Source organism: Rattus norvegicus, chromosome 17 (assembly GCF_036323735.1).
Source record: "Rattus norvegicus strain BN/NHsdMcwi chromosome 17, GRCr8, whole genome shotgun sequence".
NCBI classification, from domain to species: Eukaryota; Metazoa; Chordata; class Mammalia; order Rodentia; family Muridae; genus Rattus; species Rattus norvegicus.
Genome location: NC_086035.1, coordinates 79063305 through 79090000, shown reverse-complemented (window position 1 = coordinate 79090000; position 26696 = coordinate 79063305). Strand labels below are relative to the sequence as shown.

Sequence of the window (26696 nt, the reverse complement as noted above, 5' to 3'; positions counted from 1 at the left end):
ATCTACTATTTCTCCACAGCGAGCATAAGGAAGGAATAGAGGCTGGCACTCTGCCCAAGTCTGAGCCTTCCGCGGTGTGTGCGTGCGTGCGTGCGTGCGTGCATGCGTGCGTATGTCAACTTTATCCCAGAGGCTTCTGCTCACCCCTTCATAACTGGAACCTGACCTCATGGAGCCAATGCAGCAAGCTGAAGTTACCAGGTGGCAACATATAGAGCTTTGTGCTGCAGTCCAGAAAACTGACCTGGAAGTGGGGGGAGAGGGAAAGTGAGAGAGGGAGGGAGGGACAGAGGGAGGGAGGGAGTCAAAAACAGGCAGAGAGTGAAATAGACAGAGGAGAGAAGAGAGGGGAAACGGGGAGGGAGAACGATAAGCCCCATCTCCTTGTTAACCTATTTCAACAGAAAAAGAAAATAGCGAGAATGTAATATCATAGTCGGCAGACGCCAAGAGCTGTGTTTCCAGGTTGCTGTCCTTCTAGGCACTGTGAAAATGTCTGCGCTCCAGGGCCTGAGGCCGGAGTCCGGTTGCTCAGGTACACAGCTCAACGGAGACCCTGTGGAAGAGACCTAGGTTGAAATGAGCTACTCTCAGAAGTTCCCTGCAGCCATGCAGAGGGGAAACTGACTCCTCCAGGAGAAGAGTGGGCTGAGTGCCTTCTCCCGTCTTGCTTTCCTGCTCTTGGCTTAACTGGACCTTCTGTGTGGCCAGCGGTTTATGTCTGTATTCCAAGGAGGGCGGTGTTGATCTGAGCCAGTTGTTTGTATGATGCCCCACCTGGGTAGAGTGGAGTAATCTCTCCTTTGAGAAAATCCTCCTCTCCAGGGAAACTAATCTGCCCTCTGACAGTTCTGAGGGTCACCCAGTGTGTTGGCAGGCATTGTCCCATCTACAGGGCTGTACCTGATCTCTGGAAGTTTTACAGACAGACAACAGCTGCCTTCCTCTTCTACCTCTAAGCCCAACCCCTTCTCTTCTTGCTGTCAGATGCATATTTTAGTTACCACGTGGAGCAAAAGCATTCTTCCCTATGGTTTCAGTGCCTTGATGACAGTCCTTGCTTCCCTCTCTGGCTTAGAGTTCCACAGTGTCTGAGAAATGGTATCATACACACTTGTCTAGTGTACTTTGTCTTTGGTCAAGTAATTTAATTATTTATGACTCATTGAATTGAGGGCATGTAGGGTGTGAGTGTGTGTGTGTGTGTGTGTGTGTGCGCTCGCGCGTGCGTGTGCGTATGCACTCGTGTTAATGCTTGTATACATGTGTATGTATGTAGGTGTGTATAGATGGGCTTTGAACCAGCACTTCTTGTTTCTGTGCTAGTTTTCAAAAACTAATGAATGCCCTGTGGCCAGAAAATTGGGGGTTGTATTTAGTTATGATAAAACATTTCACCCTGGTAAATTGTTTTACCCAGCTCTCTAACAGTCTTGCATAGAAGACCAAGCCCTTTCATTAGATCTTAGAAGACTTAGGTGACCCAACAAAAACTCGAATGTTGATAAGGCTTTCTCCGGAGCTTCATGCTGGACCTGTGTATTTGGGGAGCCCTCCTAATAACAGATCAAGTAGCCCTGGTGCCATTCTGACTCTGTGGATACGGCGCTCTATCTTAAGGCCTGCTAAGGATGTCTCTAGCCTCTTTTGTGAGCTGCTGTGGCAACCATGACAGTAGGTATCAGTTTGCTCAGGCTGCCCTAGCAGAGCACCTCAGACTGGGATGGTTAGAAAGCAGAAATGTCCTTTCTCACTCTGACAGATACTGGAACCCAAGGTCAAGGGATCAGCAGGGTTGGCTCCTGAGAGTTCCTTCATGGCTGGCAGGTGGTTGTAGGGTCATGGTCCTCCTGTGCATCTGTCTCAAATTCCTCTTTTTACAGACTTCAGTCCTGTTGCATTAGAGCCCTCCAGTGACTTTATTTTACTTAATTACCTCTTCAGAGACTCCATCTCCCAAGACAACCACACTCTAAAGTACCAGGCATTAGGACTTTAATGTCAGTTTTCAGGATCCAGAACTCTGCAGGATCCAGAAGCTGCTTTGTGTTGTTTCTCTTTCGTTGGAAATAAAATTTTCCCTCACATGTTATAAACTGATTGTAGCTTCCCCTCCCACAAGTCCTTCAAGTTCCCTTCCCCTTCCCTCCCATCGGGATCCCCTACTCCCTTTCTGTCTCTCCATAGAAAACAAATAGGCTTCTGGGGGATAATAATAAAATATTATGAGATAAAACAAAAGCTAATACATCAGAACATACACACACACACATACACACACACATACACACCCCTGGTTTTGCTTTATCTTATAATATAATATAATATAATTATATCATCTTATAGTTACAATATGTAACTATATTATAATACAATCTTATATTACGGTTATATGTACAGGGTACAGGTTATAGGTTACATAACTCACTGCATATTTTGTATTACATATTACATATCATGTGTTACTTGTTACATGTTGCATGTTGAATATTACATATTACATACTTATATATACAATATATAATATGTTTTGTTATATGTTATATACTATCTGCTATATACTATATATTATATAAATATTTACTTTTATATATTTCACACACACACACACACATACACACACACACACACACACACACACACAAATATACATGAAAGGGAGCCAAAGAGAAGGCACAAGAATTAGACACTAATATACAGAGTCCCACAAAAACCACAAAACTGGAAGCCATGATATCCACAGAGGACCCGGTGCCGACCCCTGCAGACCCTCTGCATGCTACCGCAGTCTCTGAGTTCATGTAAGCTTTGTTCATATTGATTCAGAGGACCTTGTTCTCCTGGATTTCCCCCACCCCACCCCACCCCCTGCTTGATCCCTACAGTCTTTCCCTGAACCTTGAGGGCAGGATTTGATGGAGACATGGCGTTTAGGGCAGAGTGCTCCAATGACTCTCACTCTCTGCATAATGTCCGTCTGTGGGTCTCTCTTCCCATCCGCTACAGGAGGAAGCTGCTCTGATGATGACTGGGTTCTATCTATCTATCTATCTATCTATCTATCTATCTATCTATCTATCTATCTATCGCCAGAATTCTCCTGGATATACATCCTGTGAGTTGAGATGTGGACTCAATTTTTCCACATGTGCATCCCTTGGGGTAGACATTATCACCATTTTGCTTGTGAGGTGACTGAAGTAGGTGAAAGGCCACCTGCCCATGCCTCAGAGCCTCACCTTACTGATGAACCCAGGGACCTGTCTCCGGCAGCCATGCCTGTTCTCCATGCTGACCTGCAGCGGGGACTTAGCCAACTGCCCTTTACCACTGCTCCTGTCTCTGGAAATTTCAGAAGGTGACAGGAACTCATAAACCTGTGGGCTCAAGTCCAGGGTTGTGTAGCTTTTGTGAAAAAGCTTTGTGATTGGATGAGTGTTAGGTTGCCAAGGGCTCCCATCAGACAGCATGGGTGTGGGGAGGGATGCCTATATGCAGATTCTGTACTCGGGGCTATCTTTACTCAGAAGATCCCTGCTTATCCAACACAATTGTTCTTCTGCAAAGACTGTGTCTATCTAGAGGTAGATAAAGAGAAACAGACTGCATCTTCCTTCCTTGGGATGGTAGACGATGATTTGAGGTAGATGTTCACAAATATTAAAGGGAGTGCAGAATTGTGGTTGAATGCAGGTTTTTGGAATCTTATGTATCAGAATCTGCTCACAAGCGCTGCTCTGCTGAGTGATATTTCGTTTTAATTGTTATATGGGGTAGGAATACATGAAGATGTGCCTGTTGAGGCCAGAGATCTAAATCAATGTCTTTAATAATCACTGCCTATCTTGTTCTTTGAGGCAAGGTCTCTCACAGAATCTGGAGCTAATAGTTTTGGCTAGAATGGCTGCCCGCCGAGCCCTGGGCTCTGCTCATCTTCTGCCCCACCCTCCCCTAGCTGTTTGTGTTACATACTTGTGGTGTCACACCTGGATTTTTATGCATATTCTAGTTTCATTTCTGTTTCTGCAATTAAAAAGACCCGAATAAAAAGCAAACTAGGGAAGGAAAAGGTTCACTTGGCTTACAGTCCCACATTATAGTTCATTCTTATAGGGAAGACAAAGCGGGGGCTTCAAGTATCACATCCACAGTCAAGGGCATAAAGGAAAGATATGTTTGTATTGTTGCTAGCTCATGGCTGGCTCTCTCCTCCCTTGTATAGTCCGAGGCAATCTCCTATAAACGTGCCCACACGCTAACCTGGTCTAGATAATTCCTCATAAAGACTCACTTCCCAGTGAGTTTGGGTTGTATCAAGTTGATAGATAAAGGAAACTGGTACAATATGGGAGTTAGCTATCAAAACTCAGATTCTTAAACTTGCAAGGCAAGCACTTCACCCACTTAGCCATCTCCCTATCCCCTTGATTAATCTTTAGGACATAATTGCTCTATCTGAAGAAAATGGCATATGCTGTCTCTTTACAGGGTTATTACAAGATTATACACTATATAAACTGCCTTAGTATACAGTTTTGTTTTATTTTATAGTAAAACCAGACTAGGCTACACAGTAATAGCAAGTAACTCTCGATCTTGCTTATATGGTATAAGTATTTATATCTTGTATCATAAATCTGCCCGTGGCTCCTCACTCTGATAGAAAAGCCATTGTCTCAAGCACTGTTAATACCTGACAAAGGGCAACTTAATAAAGGGAAGGTTTATCTTGGCTCACAGTTCTGAGGGGTACAGTCTATCACAGTGGGGGAAGTATGGTGGCAGATGTGAGAGGTAGCTGGTCATGTTGAGGCCACAGTCAAGAAGCAGAGGAGGAATGTTGGCATCTCTCTCCTGTCTACTCCACTCAACCTATAAATAATACCACCACCCACATACAGGGTGGGTTTTCCTTCTTCAATTAAGCCTTTCTAGACACACACGCACGCGCGCGCACACACACACACACACAAACACACACACACACACACACACACACACATGTGCTGAGATATGTTTCCATGCTGATCATGGTGATTCTCAATCCATTCAGGTTGAAAATGAAGGTTGGATATCATGTAGTTATATTATTCTTTGAGTGGCTTTCATGCTGCCTTCTGTAGTGGCTGTATCGCTCTCCCGTTTACTGGCTGTATTATCTTATCCCTTTGAGGTTTTTCTCTGTGCCTGCCCTGTCCAGGAAGAGCCAGGGACTCCTTGTGGCTCTGCTTCACATTATTTGTGCAAAGGACAGAGTCCCTCTTGTGTCTCATTGATCATGGCTTAATTTGGCATTTATTACTCCCTACTCCTTGTTTTACTTTGTAATTTTCTCCAGAGGTCATGGCTAGAGGCATGGGTTATACCTTAAATCCTTAAAAAGAACATAGAAATGCACAAGTTATCCTTTATATGGCTTTATTGGACTTTTGTCATTTTTTATTACCTCTAATATACTACCTATACCTACAGGCTATATATCACCGAACTTCTCCAAGATCCTTAGCAGTGCCAAGTAAGGAATGTCTGCAAGATCTAATAATAGAGATGCCGTCCCGTGGAGAATTACAAGAATAGATTTAATTTGAGGAATTCTTTTAATTTCAGTTAGCATCAGACTTGTAGGTGTGCTAGGTGTTTCTGACTTCATGCTACTATGGAAGAAGGAACACTTGGGGAAGTTTAGAGCCTATTTTTTAGACGCTCACCCACCCCTCTCCACCCTCTATGAGACACTGGATTTCAACAAGTATCTTATCCTTGGAATTTGTATTTATGTTCCCATCAGTGTTTGTCCTTTAACTTTTGAAATGGGGCCCTTTACTACCCCTCTTGTCTCTCAAGTGTGAAAAGGGTCTGCTCTCTTCTGTGTGCTTAGGCTGTGGCACCAGATACAGACACTTTAAGAACCAGGTGTAGAGATAACAGCAGTAATTTCTTCCTTAGTATCTTAGTTAGGGTTGCTATTGCTGCAACAAAACACCATGACCAAAAGAGCAATTTGGCAAGGAACGAGTTTACTCAGCTTATATTCCCAGATCATTGGAGGAAGTTAGGACTCAAGCAGAGCTAGAACCAGGAGGCAGGAGTTGATTCAAAGGCCATGGAGAGTGCTCACCCTTACTGGTTTGCTTCCCATCGTATGTTCTGACTGCTTTCTTATAGAACCTAGGACCACCAATCCAGGTATGGCACCACCCACAATGGTCTGGGTCCTCCACCATTGGTCAATAGTTGATAAAATGCATTATAGCTAGATATCATGGAGGTATTTTGTCAACAGAGGCTCCTTCCTCTCTGATGACTCTAACTTGTGTCAACTCAGTGCACAAAACCATCCAGTATACCTAGTTTGGTAGCCACTAATGCAGGCTGACTGTGCTTAGTACTCAGCATTGTCTGAGCAAATGACAACCGTCCAGATTACCTACTGTGTGCTTAGCCTTCCAACCATGGCAACCTCATGTAACCAATGCTTCGGGAAACAAAAGACACCCCAAGGATGCCAAATCTCTGTAATTTCAACTACATTAGTCCCTGCTTTGTCATTGCCAAATACCTGATAGAATCAACCTAAAGGCAGGAGTGTTTTATTTGCTCTTGGACCAGAGGAAGGCATCAGGCTTAGAACACCATTGTGATGGTATGTATATGTTTGCCCAGGGAATGGCTCTATTAGGAAGTGTGGCCTTATTCTAGTAGGTGTGTCACTGTGGGCATAGGCTTTAATACCCTTGTCCTAGCTGCCTTCAGATGAAGAGGTAGAACTCTCAGCTCTTCCAGCCCCATCTGCCTAGATGCTGCCATGCTCCTGCCTTGATGATAATGGACTGAACTTCTGAATCTGTAAGCCAGCTCCAATTAAATCTTGTCCTTATAAGAGTTGCTTTGGTCATGGTGTCTGTTCACAGCAGTAAAATCCTAAGACAGTCATGATGGGAATGTATGATAATTTCTTGTTATGTGGCACCCACCAGGAAGCAGAAAGTTTAGGCAGGAAGGGAAGTTAGATGACCTACAACCTTAACACTGGTCCTAGCATCCTACTTCTGCAATTCCAGCTCCATGTCCAAAGATTTTCATAATGACCCCAGGCGGCCCCACCAACTGAGGCCTATGGGTTCAAATATATGAGCCCATGCAGGACACTTTACATCTAAACCATAATACCCCCCAAGGGTGGTCTTGGTGTTCTGAGAACCACGTTTCTGTCCTTCCAGGGAGAGGTGAATATTCAGTACTTTTTTGTTTGTTTGTATTTTTACCTTTTTGTTTTTCTCTTCTGGCCTTATTGCTACCAAAATTCTGGGGAATGACTTCATAGTTTCCAGATATACCAAGGAAATCAGTTTCTCCTTGAGGTACTTAGTCTCTATTAATAAAGTAATTTGAGAATTGGCTCAAATGGAGTGGAGCCCCTAGGACAATTTTATTAAGTTTTTTAAATGCATTGAAAACAAAACAAACAAAAGAAAAAGAAAACAAGCTAAATAAAAAAAAACAAAAACAAAAAACAACAAAAAAAAAACCTCCTCAGGGCAGGCAGCCTATAAATTTCACCAGCTTCCCAGAGTAGGCAAAAGAGAAAAGGGGAAAATTTCATGCTTTCTGAGCTACCAACATGGCAGTCCACCACATCAAAGGAATGGAGGCTTTGGGGAAAACACAAGGAAACACAAAGTACCAGAAAAGTATATTAGGTCTGGCTATCATCTGAAAAAGAGAGATAGAAAAAAGTAAACAAAAAAGCCTAATCTCATGTCAGCTCAGTTTACATGGGAACTTCTGTTTTTCTTAGGGTTTCTATTGCTATGAAGAGACACAGCAAACATAATAATTCTTATAAAGGAAAACACTGAATTGGGCCTGGCTTACAGGTTCTGAGGCTCAGTCCATTATCATCATGGCAGGAAGCATGGCGGCATGCAGGCAGACATGGTGCTGGAGAAGGAGCCTAGAGGTCTACGCCTACGTCTCTGGATTGACAGGCAGCAGGAAGAGAGAGTGGTCGTGGGTCTGGCTTGAGCTTCTGAATCCTCAAAGACCACCCCCAGTGACACACTTCCTCCAGCAAGGTCATACCTCCTAATAGTGTCACTCCCTATGGGGGCCATTTTCAGTCACACCACCCCAGGAGCTATGCTGGTGGGTGGGAATTCTGAGAAGGAAGAGTGTATTTTCTTGCGGGAGGAATATTTGTTCCACCTACCTTTTTAGCAGAGCTTAAGGCTAGCCCAACCCCCTAGGAGTGGTCCCTTGGCTAGGACATTGACTTGGCCCAATTAGAATATTAGGCCTCTACTATGACCAGAGATTCTAGTCTCTTGACCAGAAGTTTTACAGTAGTGGGCCTTTATTGTTACTCGAATAGTATATCTCTCTGTTCAGTTCTCATTTAGGTCTTGTTGTTTTGTGTTTAAGGGAATTAAAACCCTTCCCAATAAGTGGTAGAAGGGATTAAAATCAGCACAAAGTTCTGCATTGACTAACAAAGTAATTTGAGCGTCAATTAGCAGCTTCGAAGACACCGATCTGAACCTCCTGACATTTTCAAACCGTGCACAGATTTCCAAAAAACTGAAGATTTGGGGCTTGTCTATTTTGTTCATTTTCATTGTTATTTTGCTACCAGGATCTCATCCCGACCGTCTGTCAGCTTCCTAGTTCTTTGATGCTCACTGAGAAGTTCAGACATGACGCACAGAGAGCACTGTGGATAAATACATGGGATGTGTCTCAGGGCAATGCAGGGGCACTCTCAAGAGTGAGAATGGGCAATGGCCAAAGGATCAGAGCAGAGAACAGTCTCAGGGAACGAGAGTGGACAGTAGCCAGGGGGGACGTTATGTAGAGCACATGCTTGGGGAGTGAAAGTGGACAAGGGACGAGCCAACCGTTGTGCAGAGCACATTGTCAAGGGATGGGAAGGGACAATAGCCATGAAGACCACTGTGGAGCCCATACTCTTGAGAAGTGAGGCTGGATGGTTGCCAATGGCATCTTGGGTAGAGCACACTATCAAGGGAGGAGAGTGAACAGTAGCCAAGAGCGTCTATTTCTCAATCTGTGTTTTAGCTAAGTTTTATAATACATTGTATTGTGTGTGAGCTTGTGCAATTATGCGTGGAGGCCAGAGGTAAACCTCGGGTATTGTTCCATATGGGCATCTTGTTTTGTGAGACTGGTTCTCTCTGGCCTGGAACTCACTCATTAAGTTAGGCTGCCTGGCTAGTGAGTCCTGGCTGCTGTCTCTGTTGTCCCAGAGCTGGGATGATAACTCTGCACCACCACACTTGACTCTTGTGCTGAGCTACACTCTCAGTTTCTATAGTATTGCTTCTTTTTAATTGCATTTTTATTTACATTTTAAATGTTATCCCCCTTTCCGCTATCCCATCCCCCCCAACCCCTGCTTCTGTGAGGGTGCTCCCTCACCCACCCACTCCCTCCCACCTCCCTGCCCTGACATTCCCCTACACAAGGGCATGGAGCCTTGACAGGACCAAGGGTCTCTCTTCCCATTGATGTCCGACAAGGCCATCCTCTGCTACATACGTGGATGGAGCCATAGGTCCATCCTTGTGTTCTCTTGGGATGGTGGTTTAGTCCCTGGGAGCCCTGGAGGGTCTGGTTGGTTGATAGTGTTGTTCTTCAGCTCCTTCAGTCCTTTCTCTAACTCTTCCATTTGGGGACTCCATTCTCAGTCCAATGGTTGGCTAAGAGCATCAACCTCTGTATTTGTCAGGCTCTGGTGGAGCCTCTCAGGAGACAGCTATATGAGGCTCCTGTCAGCATGTACTTCTTGGCATCCGCAATAGTGACTGGGTTTGGTGGCTGTGTGTATATGGGCTGGATCCCCGGGTGGGGCAGGCTCTGGATGGATTTCTTAAACTCCCCAGATCAGATTCCTTAGGAGTGTTTTCATGTCTAGGTGATTGACAGGATCATTTTGATTAACCCTTGAGAGAGGGGTAATGGTATGATTTTATTCTCTCCCAGAAGACCTCTGGCTAGATGGTGATCTTTTGGGCTAACCACAATGTCCAGCCTCTACCTGGGGCAGAAATACAGGCTAGAGCACATTCTTTTGCACAATAATCAAAGTCCTTCTGTTTCAGTCGCTGGTTTCACAGGCTACAGATTGTGAGTAAGGAGCCCAGTGTTAGTGACTTTCCAGTCTGCAAGTATTTGACTGCAGGTCAAGGCAGAGTCTCCCTGTGGTGTCCAGGCTGCTCTTGAATAAAGCTCCCGCCTCATCTTCTCAGGTAACTGAGGCTAAAACGTGCACCACCATGATTCTACACCGATTTAAAAAGAAACTTCTGATAAAATCTGTCTTACAGCAAAGGAAAAAAATCTTAATTATGGAATGATGAGTTTTATCAGGATCTAAGGTTGTCAGGGGCCTTGGGGAGAAGCTGACTTTGGCAGGAAGATTCCAGGAGTTACTTCAGAAAGTTCTGTAACTGTGCTGAAGTTGTGGCAGGAGAGAAGGTGTTCTAAAGAGAGACACCTGTCCCCTCCCGTCAACTATCTGACTTTGCACACTTCAGTTTGACAGGCTTGCAGATCTTAAAAACAAAAGCAAACAAATAAACCAAACAAAAGCCAGAGAGAAGCTCCAACTCTCTACCTGTCAAAGGAGAGAGCCTGAAGATGCAGAGGTCTGATTCATCAGCGGGACCTCACACCCCACAAACTCCATTGTTTTTCAGTAGGACACACATAAAACAGAACAGAGGCCCAGTTCACTCACCCCAGGGAAGGGCAACCTGTTGCATAGGCAGATCTGTGTACTTTATAGATCTATTTGTCTCAAGACTTTCTACAGACTCTAAAGTGTCCATGGCTACCCTAGGGAAGGAATCAGAAATTTTTTCCCTCCCCATTCAGCAAAACTTCATATGACTATTTCCCTTTACCAAATTCTATTTCTGTGGAATCCAAAGAAATGGAGGCAGGGAGTGTTGTGACCTAACTACCAGGTAACAACTCCTGCCACACTGCTGTTGTGTTTTGGTTTGGTTTTGGTTTGGTTTTTCCCAGAGAGAGCTTCAGGGGGAAAAGCTGGCTTTGCTTGACCTCCCTTTCTTCTGTGAATGGGCGCCGAGTGGCTGTTTTATAAATACGGAGATGTGAAATGAAATGTCACGTTAGCCAGGATGTTTTATTATGTTGTTTTATGGGTCATTCTTTTAATATGGGTTGTTTTATGGAGCTCTGTTATCATGTAGCTTGAAAGCCCTGAATTTTGGTGGGAGATGCTCTGCTCTTATTACAACAGCCAGGCCGTACGAGGCTGAATTAATAGCCAGCAGAACAGAAGCAACTGCTGTCTTTGCAAAACACCGGGCCATTAAGAGGATCAATCAGTAGGGGGTAGTGTAATCCACCAACATAGGCATTTTCCATGCAGTTCTGTTGCTGCATCTCAATGCAAAAATGGTCCAGGATTTTTTTTTCAAGTGCATTAAAGAGGAGAGAATCCCAGCAGGGGCTTAATAAAGGATTTTCCCCACTTTTGTGCTCCCCACCCCCCACCCCTTGGCTTTTTATTCCTGCAACAAGCTTCATAGTTTGGAAATCATTTTTGAAGTCGGTGTTGTGAATATTAAGTAGGGAAGAGAAAGAGGCCAAGCTGTTACCTTGTAATAAAAATCAGACTCGAGCCCTTTCCCACTGCCTGCCTAGAAGGCGCAATAGTTTTGGGACCTGGCCTTTCGCGCTCACTCAGTGAGCAGTATTAAAAGTAACAGTTAAACCTTGAGCAGGTCGTAGTGAGACTATAACCTCCATGCATTTGTGAAGGACTCCTGTTCTCTAGGGCATAAACTTGAACCTTCTACAGGAGACCAAAGATGTCTTGTTGCCACCGAATTAAACTAAACACGCTAGTGTTGCCCATAACAACAGTTGCTAGGCGACCTTTGCCAGCATGTGGAGGGGTGGAGAACATTGTGGATCATGGCTCTATTTATCATCCTATGCCAGCAGTCTTGCTGAGGGAAGGACCTGACACACACATGACAGAAATGTCACATGCACACAAGAAGAGGGACGTGGGCTGAGAAATCTTCGATAGTTGTCACACCTCTCTGCCTGTGTGATTTCTTGACTGACTTTCACTGTAGACATAGAGCTGTATGCTGGCACTAGATTTAGAATGTGTCCATCCCACCTCTTCTAGGGAAGGCCAGGAGGGAAGGGAAGAGCCCAGGGAGGAAATAATGAGAATGTCATTCCCGTGTCACCAGTGGGACTGTGGCAACAACTAACGTCGCTTTGCACATAAACAACGCTCACCCCAAATAGACACTGGTTTAGAATATCAGTTAGTCGGGTGTGATGGCACCTATTGTAATCCCAGCACTCAGGGAACTGAGGCAGAAGAACTGCTATGAGTTGTGAGACATCCTGGGATACATATAAGGACCCTGCTTCAGACCATCTTCTGATATAATGTAGATTAAAGTTCCACTTCTGAGGTATAAAGGATGACACTATAGACTGTTTATTGTTTGGGGTAAGTATGGGATTATGTGGGGGGCAGTTTACATGTGTATGAGAGGGCATGTATGTATGTGTATGTGAGTGTGTATGTGTGAGTGTGTGTCTGTGTGTATTTATATGTGTGTGAGTGTGTGTCTGTGTGTATGTGTGTATGTGTGTGTGAGTGTGTATATGTGTGTATGTGTGTGTATGTGCGTGTGTGTGTATATGTGTGTATGTGTGTGTATGTGCGTGTGTGTGTGTCTGTGTGTATTTATATGTGTGTGAGTGTGTGTCTGTGTGTATGTGTGTGTGTCTGTGTGAGTGTGCATATGTGTGTCTGTGTGTATGTGTGTGTGAGTGTGTATTTGTGTGTATGTGCGTGTGTGTGTGTCTGTGTGTATGTTTATATGTGTGTGAATGTGTGTCTGTTTGTATGTATGTGTATATGTGAGTGTGAGTGTGCGTATGTGTGTCTGTGTGAGTGTGTGTGTGTCTGTGAATGTGTGGGTGAGTGTGTGTCCATGTGTAGGCCAGAGGATAATCTCTAGAGTCATTCCTTAAAAAAAATCAACCTTGTTCTTTGAAGTTTGTCTCTCATTGGCCTGATGCCCACCCAGTAGGGTGTGCTGGCTGGCCAACAAGCCCTGGAACTCCCCCTGTCTCCTTTCCCCAGCACTGGGATTATTAATGTGTGCTACCACGCCTAGATTTTAGGGCAATTAACGTTTTAAAGGATGTACCATCTCAGCAAAGTGTCCCCTAAACATGTGTCTCCAAAAGCCAAGCCACTGTTTGGGACAAGCGCCTGCTCACTGGTCCCCTTCCTGCTTGCTCTCTGAGGCCAGAACATGGCGTCTCAACAGCCGGTCTGAGATCCACACAATCTAAGAATTTAGATTAAAGCTGAATTAAAACCCGCCCTGACTTCACCACCCTATTTTTGCCAGGTCTAAAGCAACAGTTCTCAAGAAGCCTTTTTAAAAAACAATTATATAGTGCTACAGAGATGGCTCAGTGATTAAGAGCACTGACTGCTCTTCCAGAGGTCCTGAGTTCAATTCCCAGCAACCACGTAGTAGCTCACACCCATCTCTAATTGAATCCAATGCCCTCTTCTGGTCAGTCTGAGGATAGCTACATGGTGTGCTTGTATAAATAAAATAAATCTTTTAAAAACCAATTCTGTAAACCCACATTTAACTAGAGTAAATTACGACGTTCATGGGTGTAATAATCCATCCAAAGTCACACAATGTAGGCAGCGTCTCTATTTCAGACCTCCGACTCCTCAACGTTCCTGCTCATCCCCACCAAAGAACAGAAAAGGAAGGAGGTGTCTCTCGGATACGTTTTATGAACGTGCCAGATGATTAAAACACCAGCAGTTTTGGGGTGAAATGTCAGACCCTCCTGCATTCTGCATTCTCCATATTAGAGACATACACAGGTATGATTACAGGGTGCAAGGAAGGAAGAATAGAAATCAATCGGCAGGGGGAAGAGAGCATCTTCCTGTAAAAACAAAAGGGAAAAAGGAAACAACCATGTAACGGGGTCTTTAGAGAAATAATGGAGCCAGGTATGAAATTATTTTCCGAAGGAAGAAACAAAGTGACTGATAATCCAATTAGTTAGCAGAACAGCACAGTGGTGAGTCCCTGGCTCTGGGATCGTGGCTGAGCTCACCTGTAGTTTCTCTTGCTTATTGCTAAGCCTCACCAGGAGAGATATTTCATCTAGGAAAGCCTCTGCTTCTCCTGTAAATGTGGGGCATAATTATTTTTAGTTCCTTGGCAGAGAGCACGAGAATCAGCTGGCTGGGAGAAGAAAGGGCTTTGCAATGCGTTTGGCACAAGGGAGCTGGCAGAAGACGCTGGTGTGGTAGAGCTGGTCTCTCATTGTTAATGGCAGGGAAAGTTCTTGGGCACAACCCGAAGAGGGAGCAACGGAGGGGGCTTGACCATGAGAGCAGCCATTGCTGCTTAGCCGTTTATAGGTGACAGACATGCGTAGAGGTGGGATTAAGAGCTGCATCAACAGGGCAGACCTATTCCTGGACCCTGGGGTGTCATGGATCGAACAGGGTTGCAAATGCTACTACTAGCCGGTTAGAAACCAGGGCTTCTTTGCTGCTAGCGAATGTCAGAGGATGACCTCAGCCAGCAGCAGCAGCAGGCTCAGTACTCAATGTTTCAGCTGACCCAGAATAAACAACGGAATCCCAGAAGGGACATAAAGTGTTCAAAATAATGAATAGCACTTGACTCCCACTTGGGAATTCCTCACATTATCCCATTAGATAATGGGCAACAGCCAAAGAGGCCTGGGGTTGTTTCTTCCTCCTCCTCCTCCTCTTCTTCTTCCTCCTCCTCCTCCTCCCCCTCCTCCTTCTTTCTTTCTTTCTTTCTTCTTCTTTTTCTCTTCTTCTCCTCCTTTTCTTCCTCCTCTTCCTCCTTCTCTTTCTTTCTTCCTCCCTTTCTTTCTTTCTTTCTTTCTTTCTTTCTTTTTTTCCTTCTCTCTTCTTTCTATGTCTAACAAAGAGAAAAGCATGTGACTGATCCCTGGTGAAGTGGGTCTGCCCAGCGAGTATTGGGAATATGACTTAGTATGTGACTTCTGATCCCCGAATGCCGCATTACTGAACTGTGACTTGCTGTGCTGACACAGGCTCTGCCACAGGTCACTTGCTCTTCAGTGAGCGTCAGAGCAATGGTGAGACAGCACCCTTGAGTGCTCAGAAACTCACTTAACTGAATAGTACCATGGTGTCTTCTGAGTTCCTCACAGCCCACTAATTCTAAATCAGGAATTGATCCATGGGAACAGTTTTCAACCCAGTGGGATAAGAACTAGGGGACTGCTCAGCTCCCCATTCCAAAAGAGGCAGGTTTTAGACACAGTCTACAAGGCTCCTTAGAGATCTTCAGTGATCCCCATTCCCTTCTGTCCTGTGTCAGTGTGAAGCCTGATCAATTTCACGAGGTGGTGTTCCTTCTTCCCTGCCCTCCACGCTCCTTTCATCAAGTCCTGAGGGATAGAGTATTCATACTCTGCCCTGAAGGGGTCCCAAACCAAGACCATTTTTTGAATCTTCAGCAAAGATGGTCTTATCTGTTCTTTGCACAGAAGTAGGCTAAGACCCAAGGCCCAGGTTCACAAAGGAGAGGGGTAAATTTTCCTCAAAACATCCATTATCCTTACATTGATGTCTTTTCCATTCTGATATTTACCTGACGGATTGATTGTCCACTTACTTCTTGGATGACCACCTTCTGAGCCACTTGCTGACATTGGAGAACCTTCCATGCATTGAGAACTGCAGGCTCGGGGTTGGGGATTTAGCTCAGTGGTAGAGCGCTTGCCTAGCAAGCAGAAGGCCCTGGGTTCGGTCCCCAGCTCCGGAAAAAATAATAAAAAAAAAAATAAAAAAAAGAGAACTGCAGGCTCCTGTTGCCCAGGCTGGACTGAACATATGTTTGTGACTGAGACCCTGCCAATTGGATGTCCCTGCCTGGACTTCAGCATTGCCACAGCACATACCATATAGTAGCAGTTGGAGAGTAAAAGGGGCCATGCAAGGTTTAGCGAGAGTTAATTGTTCAATGCTGTGGGCCAGTATCCCATTGCAACTTGACTCTTACATCTCACTCATCCCATGTCTCTTGTTCTCTGGTGTCTTTCTTCAGTAATTCCCACAGAACTTTGCAGCAGTATTTCTTTGGCTTGAATCTGCCAGAATCACTTTCTTGCATTACAACCAAAAGCCTTTATCCGTCCTGCTAAAAGATGAAGCCAACAGCTCATGGCAGAGGCATCATACTTGGGGAAAGATGTCTCTCTAAAGGATCTGGGGTGAGGCTGGAAAGGTTTTCATCTTTGTGCTTTATTGCTTCCTATGGAAGGGTTAGAACACCAAGAAGACCATCCCTTGTAGAAAGTCTTCAAGAATGTGAATGAAAGAGAGAATGTGTAGAGAGAGACTCCACAGAGGAGGCTAGATTATAGTCTTCTTGCTGAATGCTTGTTATGGAAAATGGTTAGAGCTTTTTATCTTGGGAAGTCACATCTTTACCTCTCTCTCTTTCTCCTTCTCCTTCTCTTTCTCTTCTCTTCTCTTCTCTTCTCTTCTCTCTCTCTCTCTCATCTATTTATTTGTTCATTTGTTTGTATATCCATTGATTTCAATGCTAAGGGAGAGACTAGTGCCTCATGCAGAGTGAACATTTGTTCTTATAATGTACTACTTTGCTAGCCCTTAAAGAGGCTGTTGTTTGTTTGTAAAGTGATAGAAATTCAACCCAAGAGTTTGTGCATGCTAGGCAGATGCTCTACCACTCTTCTATGTCCCTAGTGTTCTTGTATTCTTGAATGTCAAAGGTTGGATTTTTATGTATATGTATGTGCACATTTGTGTGAGTGCACATGTATGTGTGTGCATGTGGAAGCCAAAGGACAACCTTAGACATTGTTCCTTGAATGCCATTCACCTTGGAATTTTTGGAGCCATAGTCTCTCATTGACTTGAAGTTTGTCAGGTAGGCTAGGCTTGTTGGCCAGAACCCCCTGAGAGTCACTTGTCTTTGCCTCCCATGCTCTAGGATTAACCATGTGTGCCTATGGATTTGGGGAATTGAACTTATGTTTCTGAGAACCATGGTTGTATGGAAAAAACACAAAACAAACAAACAAAAAAACCAACACTTTTCCCACTGAACTATCTCTTTAGTCCCCTCAAAGACTGGAATCTTAGAAAACTCTTGGCAAACATTTGGAATAGGGATTACAATATGTATTTATTCCATGTGTTTGAAACTCCTGGCAGCTCAATTCTAATGACTTCCCTTGCCTGACAGATGGCAAGATGAGCGAGTATTCCCAAGGACAGAAGACACTCTGCTGTAGTGTGGGCCTCTCCAATCCTTCCTTCGAACACTGCAACTGCACAGCTGTCTGGGGCTGACCGGAGAGACCTTGGTAGAAGGCTCAACAATAGAACATGTGGCTATGGCTGCTCCTGTAATACCCACGCTGGCAGGCGTAATTCTCAGTCACAACACCCCACTGCAAAACGGGGCACGACTTACATCGACATGGAAGTTGTATTACAGACCACAGGATAGATAAAGAGATAGATTATCTTTATGGTTATTTTTATTCAAAAAGTGTATATATAGATAACCATAAAGCTCTTTGTAGCTATTCAGAGGTAAGTGTGGTGGAAAGGAGAAAGGGATGTGGCCCTTCCAAGAGACGGGATAGTTTACTCTTCCCCAATGATGCAGCCCAGACTGAGATATGGATTCAGCACAAGCTACAGGTGGAATAATTACTGATTCAGCAGAGAGCAGCACATGGTGACAGCCATCTTTAACCCTAGCACACAACCATCCTGGACTACAGAGAGTCTTTTCTTTTGTTTTGAAGGAATGAGATGAAAGGCATCTCTCTGTCTCCGTCATGTATTTCTATAGTGGCAAACTAGAAGCAATAGTTAAGAAAATACAGTGGTCATTAATGTCTTAGAGTCTGTGCTCCGAGCCATTTTTGGTGACTCTGTTCCTCTGTAATCTATGGATCCGTATAGGAGTGACTGATCTAATGGAGAGCCATCGGTTTGTTATTGGATGTAGGTCTAGGAAGGATACAAGAGAAGAAACTAAATGCTCAGCGTAGACTTCCCAGTCGCTCAAGGCTCAGAGACACAGACATAAGAAAGAATTGGTTTTATCAGGCAGTTCGGGCAGGACTGTCAAGCTCTATTTCCAGAACACAGCCAGGGCTCCTCTGACTGTGTGTGGCCTATATTATAAAATCACAGGACTTACCTTGATAGTAGATGTGCTTTTAGACTGCCAACTCAAGCCTACACCCTGCCATGGCTGCATTTTAGAGCAACAACTCAAAGCACCCCTGTATTTGGTGTGTTGGTTACTGACTGTAAGGGACTCCCTCAGGCCTAGTTTCTTATCAACTCAGGAATCCCTGGGAGGCACCCAGTAGACACAAGGGAAAGCAAGTTGCAGATAAGAACGTCATGCGATGTTTCGATGTTGTGGGCTGCCTCAGGTGTTCACAGACGTAGCATCAGTACACGCAGACATCACCTGATCTGGTGCAGGGTATCTGTGGCTGACACACATAACCCTGGACATTTTCCTCTCCTTCCCCAGGAGAAGTCCTAGGAAGCAGGGAATCACGATCAGTATCTTCAGAAATGTGATGTCAAGCATGCAGTCATGGGCCATGCATTTCTTTTATCTGCTTCTCCACTCTGAGCACAGGAAGAACATGTGTTCTAGGTGGGCCAGGGAAAAACATCTCATTTCTTATCCATTAGCTAAGCAGACGTTTCTTAAACCCCTCTACCTTCATACGCCATCCAAGCAAAGATGTGTGGGTTGTCATCAGTGGTAAAACGCTGTCCCGTTAGGCTCTCTTCCCTCTGTCACTTAGATGTAGGGTTGTAAAATGACTTACAAAAACACCTCTCTGGTCTTATAAATACCAGGTTAAAACCACCAGGAAGGTGAGGGGCTGAGGAGATGGCTCAGTGGGGAAAGTGCTTGTTGTGCAAGCATAAAATCTTGAGTTTAGCGTCGAATTAAAAAGCCGGGCCTACCAGAATATACATCTTAAAACCCAAAACTAGGGACACAGAAACAGGTAGATCAGCAAGCTCCAGGTTCAGCGAGAGACAGATTAAAAAAATAAGGTGGAAAGCAGCAGCTAAGGAGGACATCCAGGACCACCCCTCTGGTCCTGACATGCATGTGTACCCATTGTACATGAACAGAGATTCGCATGCCCACACACACAAAGGCTGAATCCGCGTCCAAATCTGACATCAGTACGCACGTTACAGAAACCAGCTGGGCAGCCTGGGAGCTACCATCACACGGAACTTCTTGTCTTCTGCCTGTGCTAACAGCATTCTTTTGTAGAGATCCAAAAGCAATTAGCCGTTTGGCTTACCTGGTTATATTTTCCCCTACTCTGTCCCTATTCTTGTGGCTTTGCAAACATTAAATATTTAAACAGTAAACATTTAATGATTGCTTACGCTGTCCAAGGTATCCCTGTGAGCATTGCCTGTTGCTCACAATAGTCCTGCGGTGTATATGTTATTCCCATTTAGAGACAAAAATAACAAATCTCGAAAGGGTTTCGAAAGCGCCCAAGAATCATGCTACTGGTTTGTGCCATGGGCGAGATGGGATACAGACTGTCTAACTCATAAATTTACATTTGGATTTAGGGGTATGGCTTGGGTGCCGCCTGCTATGCTCAGAGGCCTGGGCTCAACAATAAATATGAAAATAATAAAGACTGTTTTTCCCTACTCTACAACCCTGTCTGTACAACAAGTTATCGCATGGGCTTAGGGGAATCTGTGGGTTCTTAGGAGTAGAAATCATGAAGCTGGGACAGACGCGAGTGATATTAACAGCTGCTATTATGAGGCACCTGCTGGGTGTCAGCATTACTGGGTAGTCTATTTTGGGGACACTCATATTAATTTTGTGACATAGAGACTTTCTGTTCCCATTTTATAGGTTGGGAAGCTGAGGCCTACAATAGCTAAGGAAATTTGCTCATGACACACAGCTGATAATGAACAGAGGCAGCCTTCTTTCCATTTTGGTGGTATCCAGACTCTACATCTTAACCATCTTCTCAGTAGTGACAACCAATAAAAGGTTCCTTAGTGACTTTGACCCATAATGCCTGGAAGACTAGGGTGGTAGGTTTCTGACTTTGGAAATCTGCCATAATAGTGACTATCCACAGTCTGTGAGGAGGTATAACAAACACCATGAAGTGTACACACACACACACACACACACACACACACACAGAAGCACACACACATGCACACACTCAGAGGCACGTGTACACACACACACACACACACGCCCACACATGCACACACCTTTCTCACAATTAAGTCAGCCCTCCTCTGGGCATGGACAGAATAAAGCAAATTGGATTTTTCTACCAATTCTCAGAGGGCATGAACTCAACTTTTAGAGTTCAGAGGACAATTCTAGTTTTGATGTGGGGCAGAATGACCCTACAATGCGAGAGCTTTGAGCTGTGTTTCAGTATCATGACTCCAGGGAGACTCACTTTTCTTTTTATGTTTTATATAGAATTGATTGACTTTAAAGTGCTTGGGTTTTTAACTAAAAGAGGTGTGTGTGTGTGCGCACGCGTGTGTGCATGCACTTTGTGGTGTTGGTGTGTAATTTATTAGGAAAGTTTGAAAAGTAAAAGGAAAACAGCAGGGGGTCTAAGGGTATAGCTCGGTGGCAGTGTTTGTCTTGTACCTGTGAGGCGTCAGTTCTTCAAGAGATGGGGGAAGAGGAAGATAGATTCAAATGCATTTTTACAGATATATATATATATATATATATATATATTAAAAGAACTTATATGTTTTGTATAGAATTGATTATATATTGAATTGTAGTATATAACTACATATAATTATCATACTATTATATTCAATAATATCTGTACATCCCACTCTGGTTCCATTTCCGTATGTGATTTTGTCTTAGAGAGGCAGCTATGTAAAGAAGTCACGATGATAAGGGAAAATCCATGTGAACAGGCAATCCCAGAAGTGCTTACGTTAGGCTATAGGCTGTAGTTTCATGCTTATATTGTACCCTGGTTAAAACGGCACCGAGGGAGCACTTAGCATGGAAACCAGCTACTGAGCAGCCTTGAGAAGACTCATGGAGAGAGGTGAGAAGCTAAATGGACCTCCCTCTTATCCCTATCCCACTCCCCGCTTTTAAACAGTGAGGCTTTGGTCACGATTTTTCTTAATATGAGGAAATTAATTGGATATATTTTTCAATTACTAAAAAAAATAAACAAATGGAAATTTGGTGATTTGTTTTCTTCCAGAACTTAATCTGCATTAACTCAATTACTCCAGATACATGAATTTCCCCTGTTGGCTTGAATGCAAGTTGGCTCAAATTCATTTCTATTGTTTTCTCTGTATTAAAAATCTGAGCCTTGTGTTGGGTGCCCTGGCTGCTCTTCTAGAGAAGCTGAGTTCAGTTCCCAGCACTAATGCCAGTCCACTAACAACCTCCTGTCCTCCAGCTTTGGGGGATACGACGCCTTCCTCTGGTAATTTTTGGGGTACTGCACTAATATGGGTCCTTACAAACATACACAGACTTTAAAATAATGCTTTAAAAAGACTTCTTACAAATCTTTCCTGTTGTCACTCTTGATCCTAAATGGAATGGGGGTGGGGGGTTCTGGAGGGGAAACCAGGAAAAGGGATAACATTTGAAATGTAAATAAAGAAAATATCCAATTAAAGAACAAAAAAGAGATCCAGAAAAACAAAATGCTATTTCCTTCTACAAAATTAAACATCTGCAAACCAGCGGATGGAAATATATATATATATAATATATATGTATATTATATATATATATATATATATTTAATCACGCAGAGCACTTGTAAAGTCAATAGGGCATCATAACAATTGTGTTCAACAACACCCTTAAATGGGATAGTCCCAATCAGACAGGCCTTATGTGTTCACTGTGCTTTCATGAAAATATTGTCGGTGTGCTGTCTATGAGTATATCAAATTTGAATTCTAGCCCATCAAATTTGCTAGAAGACGATTTTTTCTCCTAACATCAGAAGCTTTAAGAATAAATTAGTTTGATTAAAATGCAATGTGGTCAGAATGCTTTGTTAGATAAATGATTGTGAAGTAATTCTATCCCCTAAATACTTAGCAATGCTGTTCGTTGCCACTTGTGGGTTGGGAACCAATGAAAAGGGAGGGAAGGAGGCAATTGTGGGGGGTTACAGACAAAGTCTAACCCATCTCAAAGATTCTAGTCTACGTGTTCTATTAAGATGAACCACGTTGTTATTTCACGGCAAACACAGAAGAGATGTTATGTGAAGTAAGAAGGGGGCATTTCATGCAGTCTTGATGTGGTGTTCAGCTGAGGGTTTATGATGGCTAGAACAGTATGGGGAAAGGCATGAGCCAAAAAGTTCCAAGTTGAGAAGAAGCATGTTTGAAGTTCTGGGTTCAACAGGAAATTTGTCCCCTTGGAAGGGATAGACACAGTAGGTAAATCTCTTTGTCTATACAGGAGTTTCAGGAGGGCAATAAATTAATGAGGCTCAGTAAGCAAGGGCCAGAGCCTCCTAGGGCTCGTGTAGAACCTGTGCTAACAAATTTTGACTTGACACTGACCATCATGGTCACCCCCGAAGTTCACTAAAAGCAACAGAAATGTTTCAGAGGAAACCCTCTTGGTCAGGGTTCAAAGAACCAAGTAGTGTCTTGGGGAGGGAGCACACAGTTGGAGAAGAGGAAAGAAATCTACCAGGAGACAAAAAGTGATGCAGAAGCCCACCTGGTGGTGGCTACCGAGATAGGGAATACTTTGAATACAGAATCCATGGGGTTATTGATGGCTTTGCTGCTGAAGGTGGAGGAGGGCAAAGGTTAAGGATAGTGCTGGAGTTGAATTGCATCTCCTCAATATTCGTGTGTTCAAATCCTAGTACCCCATGTCTTTATAACAAATGACATTTGTACACAGATAGGAGAAGACACAGGTAAAAATTGTTAATCTCAACACCAAGTGGGAAGAGCTAGAACAATTTCTCCTTTATGACTTATATTTCTACAACCTGGTGATCAACCCTGGCGACCACTGAACTAGGGCATTCAGCTACCATAACTGTGAAGTGGTGAATTTCTATGACCTAAGCCTCCAAGGGTAAGGCATGGGAGCACAGAGGGCTCCTGCTATGAGTAGTATGAACACAGCTTTGAGCCTATTGGCTGTGGCTATGGCATGGATGGTCAAGGCTCAGGAGAGAAAGCTGGCTGTTTAATGACTGATTTGGGAGAGTCCCTGGCATGTAAACAGTGTCTAACATAGCAGAGGGGACCTTGGGGGGGATATATGTTTATAGAAGGTGACATGAGAGAGGGCGACATGAGACTGGATTCTTTGCTCCCATGGCAAATAAATAAGAAAGACCTTTGTGATGTGCTGTCTATGATAGTTGCCATGGGAACCAGCAATAGATGGTATATAGCAAGACCGCCCAGAGGCTGCCCTCAGGGATGACATGAGTTAAGAAATTGAACCTTGAGATGGTCCTAGACACAACAAGAAATTCTGACCCTCACAAGCTTGTCAGAGACAATAGCTAGAAAACCCCAATACTAAATTACTAATTTCTGCTGAGAAATAGAAGTAGATGGTAGGACATACATGTGTGTCTGTCTAACCAGCTTCCTTTGCAAATGATAGAAGAGATTGAGTCAATGGATGAATATTATAATTAGAGTTTTACCCCGGTAGGCTGTCTCACAGGATGCTGGTATCTGAAAACTCTTTGCAAGAAAAACACTTCAGAATTTAACAAAAACGCAAGCAATTTTAACACTGTGAACTACTTCACAGGCAAATGTATTAGCCCGTCTTTTGGATTGTAAATGTGTTTTAGGCTCATGGAGCCCTGATTGACCTTATTACTGTTTGTCTCGGGATGATCTCTAATCTTCTCTCCCAGATACTGGGATTATAGATGTGTGTCACCTTTGAGACATGTTTGTTTGAGATAGGGTCTTACTCTGTAGTCCAGGAATGAATTACGAAGCCACCCTGAGCCTCAAACTAATGGAAAGCACCCCAAATGCTGGAGCCCAGGTGTGCATCCTCAGGTCTGTATTAACCAGTCCTAAACAGCTGGAAACATGATCTTTGTTCTGAGGGATGACATTGAAGGAAGGAGACAAAAGAAAATAAAATTTAGCCAGGCTCTCCCAGGACCCCCATCTCATGGGAAGATTGGCACAGGGAAAGTAAAGACCATCCAGTGTCAAGGGTTCTAGGAGAGCTACAAAGACCACAGGAAACCACCACATGCCAAGGAGCCTCTCAGAGGAAGGGGTCCCTCTGGAGGTGCTTGCTCCATGTTTAGAAACAAAAATTGTTGATTTTAAGACATCCTTTAGAAACAGGCTTGTACTCGTAGTGTTTTTTGTTTGTTTTTTTGGTTTTTAGTAAGGCAGCGCAGATCTAGGTCTCTTCCTTGGAGGAGCAGATCATCCCTTTCCTCTTCGTTAAATGGGCAGTCTTCTTATCCCTGCAGAGCTGTGGACTCTGAGGGTCTCCTGGCACCAAGTGATCTTATCACAGGAGGGATTTGAGGGGACACCGAGCAAAGCCTGTTTCTGCAGATGATTGAGTTCAGTTAGACTTTTAGCCGGGATGAATTAATAGGAGTGTGAAGGTCTAGGGGCGGGGAGATCATGCTGCAGGCACCTGAACAACCGTGGAGTGTACTGTTCAACAACAGGGAGGTGGAAGGACGTCAGCCTGTTCCCTCCAGTCACAGTTGCCCCTTCAAATAGCAGATGGGAGACTCTCGTAAGCCACGGGCTGTAAAGATTGTACCTAGGCTCCCGCAGTACTGGAATTCATTGCCTTCCATAGGACAGCTCTTTCTAGGAGCTGGCTTTGGCTAGTGTGGAGGAAGAAATGAGGGGAATTCTTGGCTACTACAGTGATCTTATAGAGATAGCAATAAACACAAAACAAAAACCCAATACCTGCTTCATCCAGAAATGGAGGCCATAACAGGCTTCATCTCCTGAGAAGTGGGAGTCCTCTTACCAGTGGTTCTAATGTCTTATTCATTCCAGAGCCCACTGAGTCGCCAAGAGATAGTAGTACCACAAGAAAATGTAAGCAATAGGAGTCTTTGCAAAGGCTTCACTCTGGTCCTGTCCTGAGCTCATCTATTTAAATTCATGACTGAACATGGGAGCAAGGGTGTGGCCCCAGTACAACTAGAAGGGCCCTATGCAATGACATCACACTTTGAATGGCTTAGAGGTAGCTTCTAACTTGTATCCTTTATGCTGTGAATTCATAAAGTCTGTTGTCCCCGACGTTTCTGTCTGTCTCTCACTGTCCCTTCCTCCCACTCTTGCACTCACTTCCTCCCTGCCTTTCATGGAAGAGCTTAACTCTAAGACCCCCGAATATCTGTCCTTACCTCACAGGTCTGCTCAGCAGTGAGTTCATTCTTAGCTATTCTCGCCAGCTCCTCTAGTTCCAAATTCAAAGCTGCTTCACATGGAATAATGAAACCTTTTGCTAAGAGAGGCTGACGGAGGTTACTTGATAATTAGTCTTCACTGCCAATAAAGAACACAAACACACAAGAGTTTCTAATGATTTCGCAGCTAATTTATATGCACAAAAAATAATTAACATCATGTAAATTTTCCTTGCCAGTTGAGTCTTCTTTGAATATCGAAAGATATGTCATTTTAAAATTATTTCATACTTCACTGATGAACTAAAATTGAGACATTGGATGCATACAGCATGCAAGTGCTGGTGGGCAAGTAGAAGATGATCTTCAACAGAAGACAGGGATATCTAAACCGTCCAGGGTCAGTTACCATCCCTCAAGAGGGACAACAGCCATAGGATGGTTTCTAGGAAACAAATGAAGCTTTCTCCAGATTCAACACAGAACCACAGCCCCTTCGGTAACCCTGATGGGTTCCGACATAAAATTGTTGGCATGAGAATTCCTTTTGAATTTGAATTAACAAATATAGATAGGCTTGGATCTTCTCTACTATTAAAAGATGATCATTTAAACCTACCGGTCCAGTTTTAAAGAAAATGGCGAGATTAATTTAGTTGCAATGGAAAACAAAATAGCCTTTCCTGAACACAGAAGCGTTGTACGATTCGGCCATTCCACTTCTGGATTTGTTTCTGGGTATAGACTCACAGTCAAGAGGATAAAGAATGCATCACACACACACACACACACACACACACACACACACACACTCATACACTCACACATAACATATACATATATCACATTCACACACACTTAACATACACACATAACACACACACACACAGAGAGAGAGAGAGAACACAGAGAGGGTAGAGAGTGCAGGGGGTGTTATTCGTCCACGAGGAGGAGGAAGAACAGATATTCTATCACTGGATGGAACTAGGGGGCTTTATGTAAATAATCCAGAAACCTAGAAACAGGTGCTGCATGCCTCTCTTGCACATGAAGTTAACAATAAACCGGCCTGCAAATAGAATACAGATTACTAAGGACTGGGAAGGGTGCAGAAGAAGAAA

The 26696-nt window shown here is 43.9% G+C and overlaps 1 protein-coding gene and 1 long non-coding RNA gene across 3 annotated transcripts in view; both read left to right on the top strand.

Annotated features, from left to right (window-relative positions):
• Nucleotides 1–26696, top strand: part of Frmd4a (FERM domain containing 4A) — a 590863-nt gene that overhangs the window by 77924 nt on the left and 486243 nt on the right. The window lies entirely within an intron of this gene.
• LOC134482744 (uncharacterized) overlaps nucleotides 1–26696 on the top strand; it is an 81732-nt gene extending 55036 nt beyond the window's left edge. For both annotated transcript variants that reach the window (XR_010059261.1, XR_010059260.1), the window contains exon 2: nucleotides 1–26696. This exon is cut by the window's left edge. This is a non-coding gene — a long non-coding RNA (uncharacterized LOC134482744).